The sequence below is a fragment of the Musca domestica genome, unplaced genomic scaffold, assembly GCF_030504385.1.
Source record: "Musca domestica strain aabys unplaced genomic scaffold, Musca_domestica.polishedcontigs.V.1.1 31, whole genome shotgun sequence".
Lineage (NCBI taxonomy): Eukaryota > Metazoa > Arthropoda > Insecta > Diptera > Muscidae > Musca > Musca domestica.
This window is the reverse complement of record NW_026712309.1, coordinates 768,964-778,303: the sequence shown is the minus strand read 5'-3', so window position 1 is coordinate 778,303 and position 9,340 is coordinate 768,964. Positions and strand designations below refer to the sequence as shown.

The window sequence follows — 9,340 nt, the reverse complement described above, 5'->3', positions numbered from 1 at the left end:
TTGACGTAATATAACTAAGATACACAGATATACGGTAGAGATGGAGGAGGTGGTAAACTGTCTTTCTTTATTTCCGTAACTGCGTCGATTACATGGAAGCTGGATATGTATATTTTGACATGGAAGCCCTAAGTATTGGGCCAAGTTTCTGTGTTTTGACGTTAAAGGAAGGATTGGTCATTGCTCACACAATTGGCTATGACACACAGTGATCTCGAATTGGTGTTTTCTGGTTTTCTTCAATTTTTAAACCCTACCCATACATAGTATGGAGGGTATATTCAGTCTTTGGTATGTCTGCAGCAGTACACGCTATAGGCTGAATCGGTCCACGCTATCGTATAGTCCCCATATAACGGTAGTTTCCAATATTCGGTATTTTAATGATCAAAACCAAAATTTTAAATGGATTTGTCGAATTCTGCTCATGAAGTTAATTTCGCGTGCTTTAAAATTGGTCCCCGGCATAGGAAACTATATATGGATGTTCCTATCTCGCCGAGCTGAGTCGATCTAGCTATGTATGTTCGTCAGTCCATTCCATTCTGTCCATTTTAATTTGCAATCACGCTAAATGTCGCAGTTCAGGCCCGATCCTACGAAATTGAAAATGGAAGTGGGGTTAGGGTTAGAAGCTTAGCTTTCATGAATTTTATGTCAAAAATACGAAAATTTGAACTAAACTGCGAATATTTTTAATCCCGACCAAATCACAAATACATTAAACGGCCACATCTGGCCGTTACAGTAATGCTGATATCCATTACATTGGACGTATATATGTACAATCTATATATATAAAAAAAATATATCTTAGTTATTCTGATTATAATTCAAGAAACGCTGGACTAATTTTCAATTCTCATCAATTTGGAATGGTCTCTTGCCAGAAAAGAATACAATTTTAGAAAATCCCGTAAACATATGACAATAAACAAGTAAAACAAGTAAAGAAAGTCTTAAAGTCGTCGGGGCCGACTTTATGATACCCTACACCACTTTGTTAATTTAGTAGAGCTCCGCATAAAAATTAAAAGTTTTTATGGAAGAATTCAATCATACACGCTATGATTATAATTATAATTTAAAGTTCAAAGGACTAAATATGCCGAAGCATTTGTATCCTTTAAATTCGGACTTGTATTGTCCATTTGGTGCACAATTAATTTGAAATCGGATAAAGATCGATCTCTGAACCGATCTTGATAAAATTTGGCAAAGATATTTCTGAGCTGTATTTGGCATATTTCCGTGAATATAGTTGTTACGCAGTGCATATTACGGTTGTGGGTAACAAATATAACAAATCGGATGAACAGTAAATATGGGAGCTATATCCAAATCTGAACCCATATCTATAAAGTTTAGCAAATGTTTTTCTGAGCTGTATTTGATATATTTCATATTACGGCGCCGGAGGACAAAAATAAGAAATCGGATAAAACATATATATGGGAGCTATAGCTATATCTGAACCGATTTCTATCAAATTTGGCATACTTATTTTTTGGTTGTATGTGCAAATTGTCATACTGTTCGGGCTGATATAACACGTTTGATGCACAATAAAAGGCAAATCGGACGAAGATATCTGGGAGCTATATCTAAATTTTGACCAATTATCTCAATTCAATAGGGTTCGTCCTTGGGCCAAACAAATGATTTGTGCAAAATTTCATCTGGATCGGGCAATAAATGCGAACTGTACTTGGTTTACAAAAATACATGGGCAGACGGACATGCATAAATCGACTCAGCATGTGATTCTATGCAGATCATCAAAAGGAACTATGGGTCTATCTCGTTTCCTTTTGCCTGTTACAAACAAATGCACAAAGACATAATACCCTGACCACCTTAAGTTCGGCCGGGCTTGTTTCACTAAAACTTCATATACCAAAAAAGATACAGTGAGTGAGGCCATTACATTGGGCCATACCAAAACGGGAACCTCTATAGACAATTATGTACTTCAGGATTGTCATCCATCAAATCTTCTAAAGTATCAAATGTGAAACAATTATGTGGGTAAATGTGACTAGGATTATCCAAATACCGAATATCGGTGTGTATTGTTATTTGTGCGCTATAGGAAAACGTGGAACTAAACATTCAATGTTCTGCCACCGAGCTAGAACCCATTATGAACTACAAAAACCAAATTTTATCAAAATATGGAATATCGGCAGGTACTGTTATATGGGGGCTATACCAAAACGTGGATCTATATACATGTGTATATACATGTTTCACCACCGGATCTAGAACCCATTATACCTACAAATACCAAAATCCGTGAAAAAAAAATGTGGCAAAAATCATCAGAATACGGAATATCGGGAGGTACCGTTATATGGGGGTTATGTCAAAATGTGGATACCAACCATTCATACCAACCATCCTAGACACAATACAAATTGTTCTGCTAAATTTTGACGTTCTACGTCAAATAATGTGGGCTGTATCGTGATTTTAACAGATAGACGAACATAGTTAAATCGACTTATAATTTTATGCTGATTATTGATATGTGGTCTACGATGAATTTTAGGGATGTTACAAACGGAATGACAAAGTTAATATCCCTCCTTTCCAAGGTGGACGGTATAAAATGGTGGTGGGTACTAAAGTTCCTCCCACAGAACTTAAATGCTTTTTATTTGTTATTTCATCACTTAAGGGGTTCAAGATCAAAATTGGTTTTTTTTTTTTTCTTAAAATGTTATTTAAAGACGATATATGTCGATAACAAAACTATTTTCTGTACTTGGGAGGTACTGTTATGTGGGGAACGTATCATAAATTAGAAAATCTAAAACCTATTGGTATCTAGCTATGCTGTAATGACAAAATGATGTGATGACACCTTTCGTTTTTCACCCACTAAAAAATATTTGTTGGAAACGTGAACTTGTGGTGTAGCGTTATGTCAGGGCTAAATACTTACCGATATTAGATATTTGTTTATATATCTTCTCCAAAAAAAAAGCAAAATACAAATTTTCAGACAAATCGAATGAACATTCTCCAAATTATTAAAATCTGGGACACCTTCATATGGCGAATGTGTATAACTTTGATTGGGTCAAAAATTATGTTACGCCTCGAAATATTGGTCCAAGACATAGAAAACTAACTGTGGATCTTTCTATCTCGCCGAGCTACAGGTCGCATTTATGGCCCGATCCTCACGAAATTTTGGATGAAGGTGGAATTAGGATCAGTATAGAAGCCTATTCTTGGGGGGAGATAATCGCAAAATATGCAAGGGTTAAAATAGAACAAAAACAGAAAAAGTTCTTGATTTTTTAGTTGCTCACAGTTATAGACCAATCGACTGGAAATTTCACATGGAGCTAGAGGTTAGGGTTGGGTAGAAAAATACCGATTTAGATGGTCATCGGATTATATTTAGCGGCTGAAATAGACCATAACTTTTATATTAAACATGTAAAACACTGTAAGTTAGGCCTGGCCGAACTTTGAACACCCTCCAACATTTCGAACGAGTTTGGCATATTTCAAAAAAATGAAATTTGTTATAATCTTAAAAATACCGAATGTAGCCATTATAATAGGGTCTAAACGACGACGTGGACCTGCATAGGCAACTTTTGTCATAAACCATTACAATATTCAAATGTGAAACTTGAAAAAAAATCGGTAAATAATGTACCTAAAATCATCAAAATACCGAATATCGGAAGGTACCGTTATATGGGGGCTATACAAAAACGTGGACCTGCACAGACAATTTTCTGTTATTGGCTGTAGTGCCATTTTTCTGTTATAGGCTGAAGAATCTATTTCGAACTTCAAATACCAAATTTGAAACAATTCCGGTGAATAATGCCGCTAAAATCTTCAAAATACGGAATATCGGGAGGTTTCATTATATTGGGGCTATACGAAGCCGTGGACCTACGCTGACAATTTTCTGTCATAGGCTGTAGAACCCATTCAAATACCAAATTCGAAATATGTCCGGAAAATAATGATGCTTAAATCACCAAAATAGACAAAATAAGGAAGTGCCAATATATGGGGGCTATACCAAAACGTGGACCTACATGTCCCATTTTCAATACCAAAAGTCCTACATAATATACATTTGAGTAAAATTCTGTCAACCTACTTCATTTCGTTTGGAAGCTAAAGTGATTTCCACAGATGGATAGACGGACGGAAATCGCTAAATCAACATAGAATTTTAAGCTGATCAAGAATATATACTTTGGTCTAAATGTATATTTTTGGTCTAAAATGTATATTTCGACATGTTACAAACTGAATGACAAGCTTAACATACCCTACATATTATGGTGCAGGGTATAAAAATACGAAAGTTTCCATTAAACCGCAAATATTTCCAATTCCAGCGAAATCCATGAAAAAGTCACATCTGACCACCACATTGATGCTGTTATCTAAGATATCACATAAATAGCAAAGAATATACAATATCTTTAATCAACGGAGGAGATGTTAGTTAGACTGCTTGTAGTTCAAGAACGGCTAGACGGATTTTGACAATTCTCACCGATTCAGAATGGCCTTTTAGCAGATAAGAATAAAATCGCAAAATATGAATATTTTTCTGTAATATTTGGTCATATTTTTATCGCATAAGATTTCATCAATTTAACTTACAATTTTAAGTTGCACAAATGCAAATTTCATCTCAATCGGACAATAAATTCTACCAGTATCTTACTTACAAAAACATAAGGACACACTAAGGTTCTATCGTGTTTCACAACGTTATTGAAACACACAAATATTTTGGACTCTAAATTGTGCACTTTAATACAGAAATTGGTGGAAAACATGTTGATTAAGAACAACTGAGAATATTGCTGCTTTAGACCAAAGTGTTGAAGAAAACCTGGTAATATATCTTCGCAGGCAATGTTAAAACTGGAAATGAAATGGTTTCTTCTAATGATGGAAGGTACAAAACTACAATATATGTTTAGTGGAGCAGCAAAATGTTATGTGAATTCAATATTATTTTGCACTCATTACATAAATATGTTAATTTCAAATTATACTTGAAAGGTTCTCCATATTTGTAAGTTTAACTCTTAGTATATCCATTCAGGTTCTTAATAATTAAATTCTTTAATCATCAAAGGAATTTAACCCTAAAAGGCATCTTCTTTACCAAAAAATGTGTTCTCATTATAATCGGAGCATAAAAATAAAAAATAAACATAGTTATTGTAAGTTTCACATTTTATTTAATTCAAAAAGTTTATAAATAAATTTCAAAGAGATTATTTCGGTATTAAGAATAGGATTTGCAGTACCATCTCTATCACATATGCATCCAATGTTGATTGCCATCTTAGGACCACAACGCGGAATTAGACCCAATGGGTGGTTGATTATAGTTGAAATAAATTTCTAAAAAGAGCAAGAAAATAAATAGAGATAAGTAAAAATGTGAATTTGTAAAATTGTTTAATTCAAATAAATAAGGGGGAAAACAAATAAAATTAGAGAAAAAACGTAAACATTTAAAAGTCCAAATGTGAATCGCTGTATTAACTCCCTTAAAATACGAGGTTCAAACACCTCGCTTTTACTAGGTATTTGGCTGATTGAACCTATTTTTTCTAAATTCGAAAAAATGGCAGAGTTATTCGAAAAAATCACAAGTTTCGGATTTAAGAAATTCGCATTCGTACAAATTACACTTTTTTTCAATATTTATCGAGTAAATTCTTATACATGGACGGCAAATTTGACTAGGATTCGCATATCGATTTATATTTTTTTTTATAAAAACTACATCAAATTTAAAACAAAACATCTGATAATGAGAAAAATTAAAAGTTTCAAGTTGGCACAACTCGAGCACAACAAATTAGGTTGTTTCGAAACTCCAAAATCACAATTCCGAAATTTTTCGAAACGGAAAAGAAATGTCGAATGCACTAATATGTACAATTCAGCACAACATTAATTATTTCGCAATTCTCTCAGATATTTTCGTTTTAAGTTACCCTCCACCATACAATGAGTTATATATTAAATATGTCATCCCGTTTGCAACCAAATTAGCTGATAATATGTGTTTCGCTAGTTGCATAAAGTTCTTTAATTGATACGGATTGATATTCTAAGTTAATCGGTCTGATATGTCAAAAATTAATTGGCGCGTAATTAACCCGTAATCGTTTGAAGATATATATGGGAGCCATATCCTAATCTTAACCGATCTTGACAAAATTTGGCAGAGCTATTTATCGGCTGTATCTGATACCGAATATTATTCTTGTCGAATGCATATTACGAACGTGAGGGACTTAAACACCAACTCAGGTGAAAAATATATTGGAGCTATAACTACATGTTCACTAAATTTGACGTACTTGCTTCTAGACTGAATTCGCTCGGATGTGCCAAAGTTCAGGTTATTTGGACTTATATTGGCCTTTGGTGCACAAATAACCCGAAATCGGTTGAATATATATGGGAGCTATAACTTAATCTGATCCGAAAATCACCAATTTCAATAGAGTTCGTCCTTGGACCAAACAAACATTGTTTGCAAAATTTCATCTCAATCGGACAATAAATGTGACCTGCATTTTGTTCACAAGAATACATGGACGGACGGACTGACTATAAATCGGCTCAGAAAGTGATTCTATGAAGATCCTCAAAAGTAACTATTGGTCTATCTCGCTTCCTTCTCCATGTAACAAACAAATGCACAAAGACATAATACGCTTACCGCAATGTGGTGTACAGTATAATTATTCTTGCAGTTCTGGAGCAGATAATTGATGTACATGGCATGGCGGGATTATCAAGGTTACCTAGTGCAATCATATATTCATGATTATTATTATACCTTTGACAACATTTCATTGTCAAAATGAATATTCAGAATTCCATTGTATACACACAAATCAGAGATGAAACTGTTTTCTTTGGAGTTAAATTTGAATAGGTAAATAATATAAAATGCAAAGCTGGATAACCTTCTTTGAAATGTAGCTACTTTGAAGGAATTGCTCCAAATTGTCTAAAAAAATATCTCACATTTTATATAGCACACGATATGAAAGAAAATTCCGGATTTGTGTACCTTTGCACTATACATCTCGTTGTCCTTAATATTATCTTCAGGTTTTCTTTTATTTCTTGTGTTCTTTTTATAAAAAATGAAAAAATTTTTGCTATATTTCTAGAAATTATAAAGCTTACCTTATTTCCGATCCATTGAAATTCTCAATTGATCTTGTCGGTCATCTGATCGCCGATTCCAATTGTATTTGTTGTTTCTTTTACTGTTTTCAACAAATGAAAACAACAATAGAATTATCGCAAACAATGCTTTTCAAATCCAATGGTTTATCAAAATTCCGCTCTATTATTAACCGAACCACCGCTCGCTCGCTTCAGTGTCGACCTCAATACTGAGTCTATTTAAAGAGAATTTATTCATTTTATACAACATTGTCTCCGCTGAATGTACGTACGAACATACATACATACGTACACATGGACCACTGAAAGAATTGTTTTGTCCGTCCCACGTTGAGGGAGTATGGTTTCGATGTAGCCAACATGTGTTAATGTTATCCTCTTCAAGAAGATTAAAAAACACATGCTTCCCGATCGCATTTTATTCCAAACATTTTAAAAATGCACTCGAATGCATTACAGGAATAAGAAGAAAAAGAACTGATATACAAAAGAGTGTCGGAGCCTCATGGAAACGAGGCATCTCATCAAAATGTTGATTATTTTTAGAAATAATTGTTTTTGTTCGCTCGCGATGAATCTCAGTTGAACGAAAGATGGAAAAAATAAAAAAACACAAAAATCTGGAGAGATATTTGTTGAGGAAAGAGATAAAGGAAAGGAGGAATTCCAAAAATGTACAGTGGTGCAAAAAGTTAGGGGATGTTTGGTGAGGGACAAAAACTGTCAAGGGACGATCATTGAAATATTGGAATAGGGTTGTTGTTAGCAACTGTAGGTATTTAGTGGTGTAGAATTCGGATAATTAAACATTTTTCAAAACACTTCAAAGATACTAGTTGTTGTGTCACTCATTTAGAAAGCAGAAAGATGTAAAACATAAGAAAATTGTCTATTGTCTATGTCTATTATTGAAATAGTTTAATAAACTAAATTGGGATATAATAGGATCGCAAAATGCGATAATCCGTTTGGGTTTTGTTCAGACCCCAATATACCGGTACCAACAGATTTGAGATATTTCAAAAATGTTGACCACATTTCGAACTGACTTTCTCTATAATGTACTACATGGGGTTTGCATTAAGTACTTAACGGTGCCGACAGATTTTTGGTGTTGACGAAAATTCGCTGTGATTCGCTTGTGTGGCTGGAAAACCACAAGTGGCTATCGTTAGAGCACTCCAGCATTTAAATGTGAATAAATCTTTTCTGTCTCGTACCATCGCTCGTTACCGTGATACTGGTAGCGTAGCCCAACGTCAAGGAAGTGGACGGAAGGAAACAGCAGCATCAGCAGAAATGGTTGGAAAAGTAAAGAAGCGGCTTGATCGAAACCCGCGTCGCAGTGAGCTAAACATATCGCAATATTCCATTTGGCAAATATTGAGAAATGAGCTCGGGGTAAGGCCACTGAAATTCTAAAAAAGTGTAAGAACTTACACCGCAATAGAAAGAAAATGTACTCAAAAGAGCCAAAGAGTTGCTTCGCTTAACCAAAAGTGGTAAACTGCCGAATTTGGTTTTCCCTGATGATAAAACATTCCTTGTCTAGCACTTTGTAAATAAACAAAATGATTCCATTTACTTGGCAAAGAGGTCAGCTGAAAATGTGCACCTTCGGTTGGCCACCACAACTCAAGCGCCGGCCATGGTGATGGTGTGGGCCGCCATAACAGCCGATGGTCGCTTTCCGCTCGTATTAATCAACCGTGGCATCAGAATAAATGCCGAATATTATCGCGAAAATATTCCAGACCTTGGACATTCCAACAGGACTCAGCATGCGCCACCCAAGAATGGTTGAGTTTCCTCGCTTCATTTCCAGCGCACAATGGCCACCAAAATCTCCGGATGCCAATCCATTGGACTATGTGTCTGGAGCATTTTGAAAAGCTAGGTCGGCACTAAAAAATACCAAAATGTCAATCACCTCAAGCAAGCGCTTCGCCGGGAATGGGCCAAAATACCACAGAGCAACAATCGGGCAGCGTGTGACGGTTTCATTGGTGGTTTGAAGTTGACCAATTCGAACAAATCTGAACTTATTCTAAAATTTGATGCTCTTTCCGACATATTTTGCTTTCATTCAATAAATTAAAAAAATGTAAAAATTATGGCG

General features: G+C 34.9%; 1 long non-coding RNA gene across 3 annotated transcripts; it reads right to left on the bottom strand.

Annotated features, from left to right (window-relative positions):
• Positions 1–5,217: 5,217 nt before the first annotated feature.
• LOC109612598 (uncharacterized) lies at positions 5,218–7,531 on the bottom strand. Of its 3 annotated transcripts, none has more exons than XR_009342674.1 (3): positions 7,514–7,531; positions 7,219–7,436; positions 5,218–5,406 (listed from the first exon to the last, which is right to left on the bottom strand). It is a non-coding gene; the product is annotated as an uncharacterized LOC109612598 (long non-coding RNA). The 3 variants fall into 3 exon arrangements; XR_009342672.1 differs by having other exon boundaries at positions 7,506–7,523; XR_009342673.1 differs by having other exon boundaries at positions 7,502–7,519.
• Positions 7,532–9,340: the final 1,809 nt, after the last annotated feature.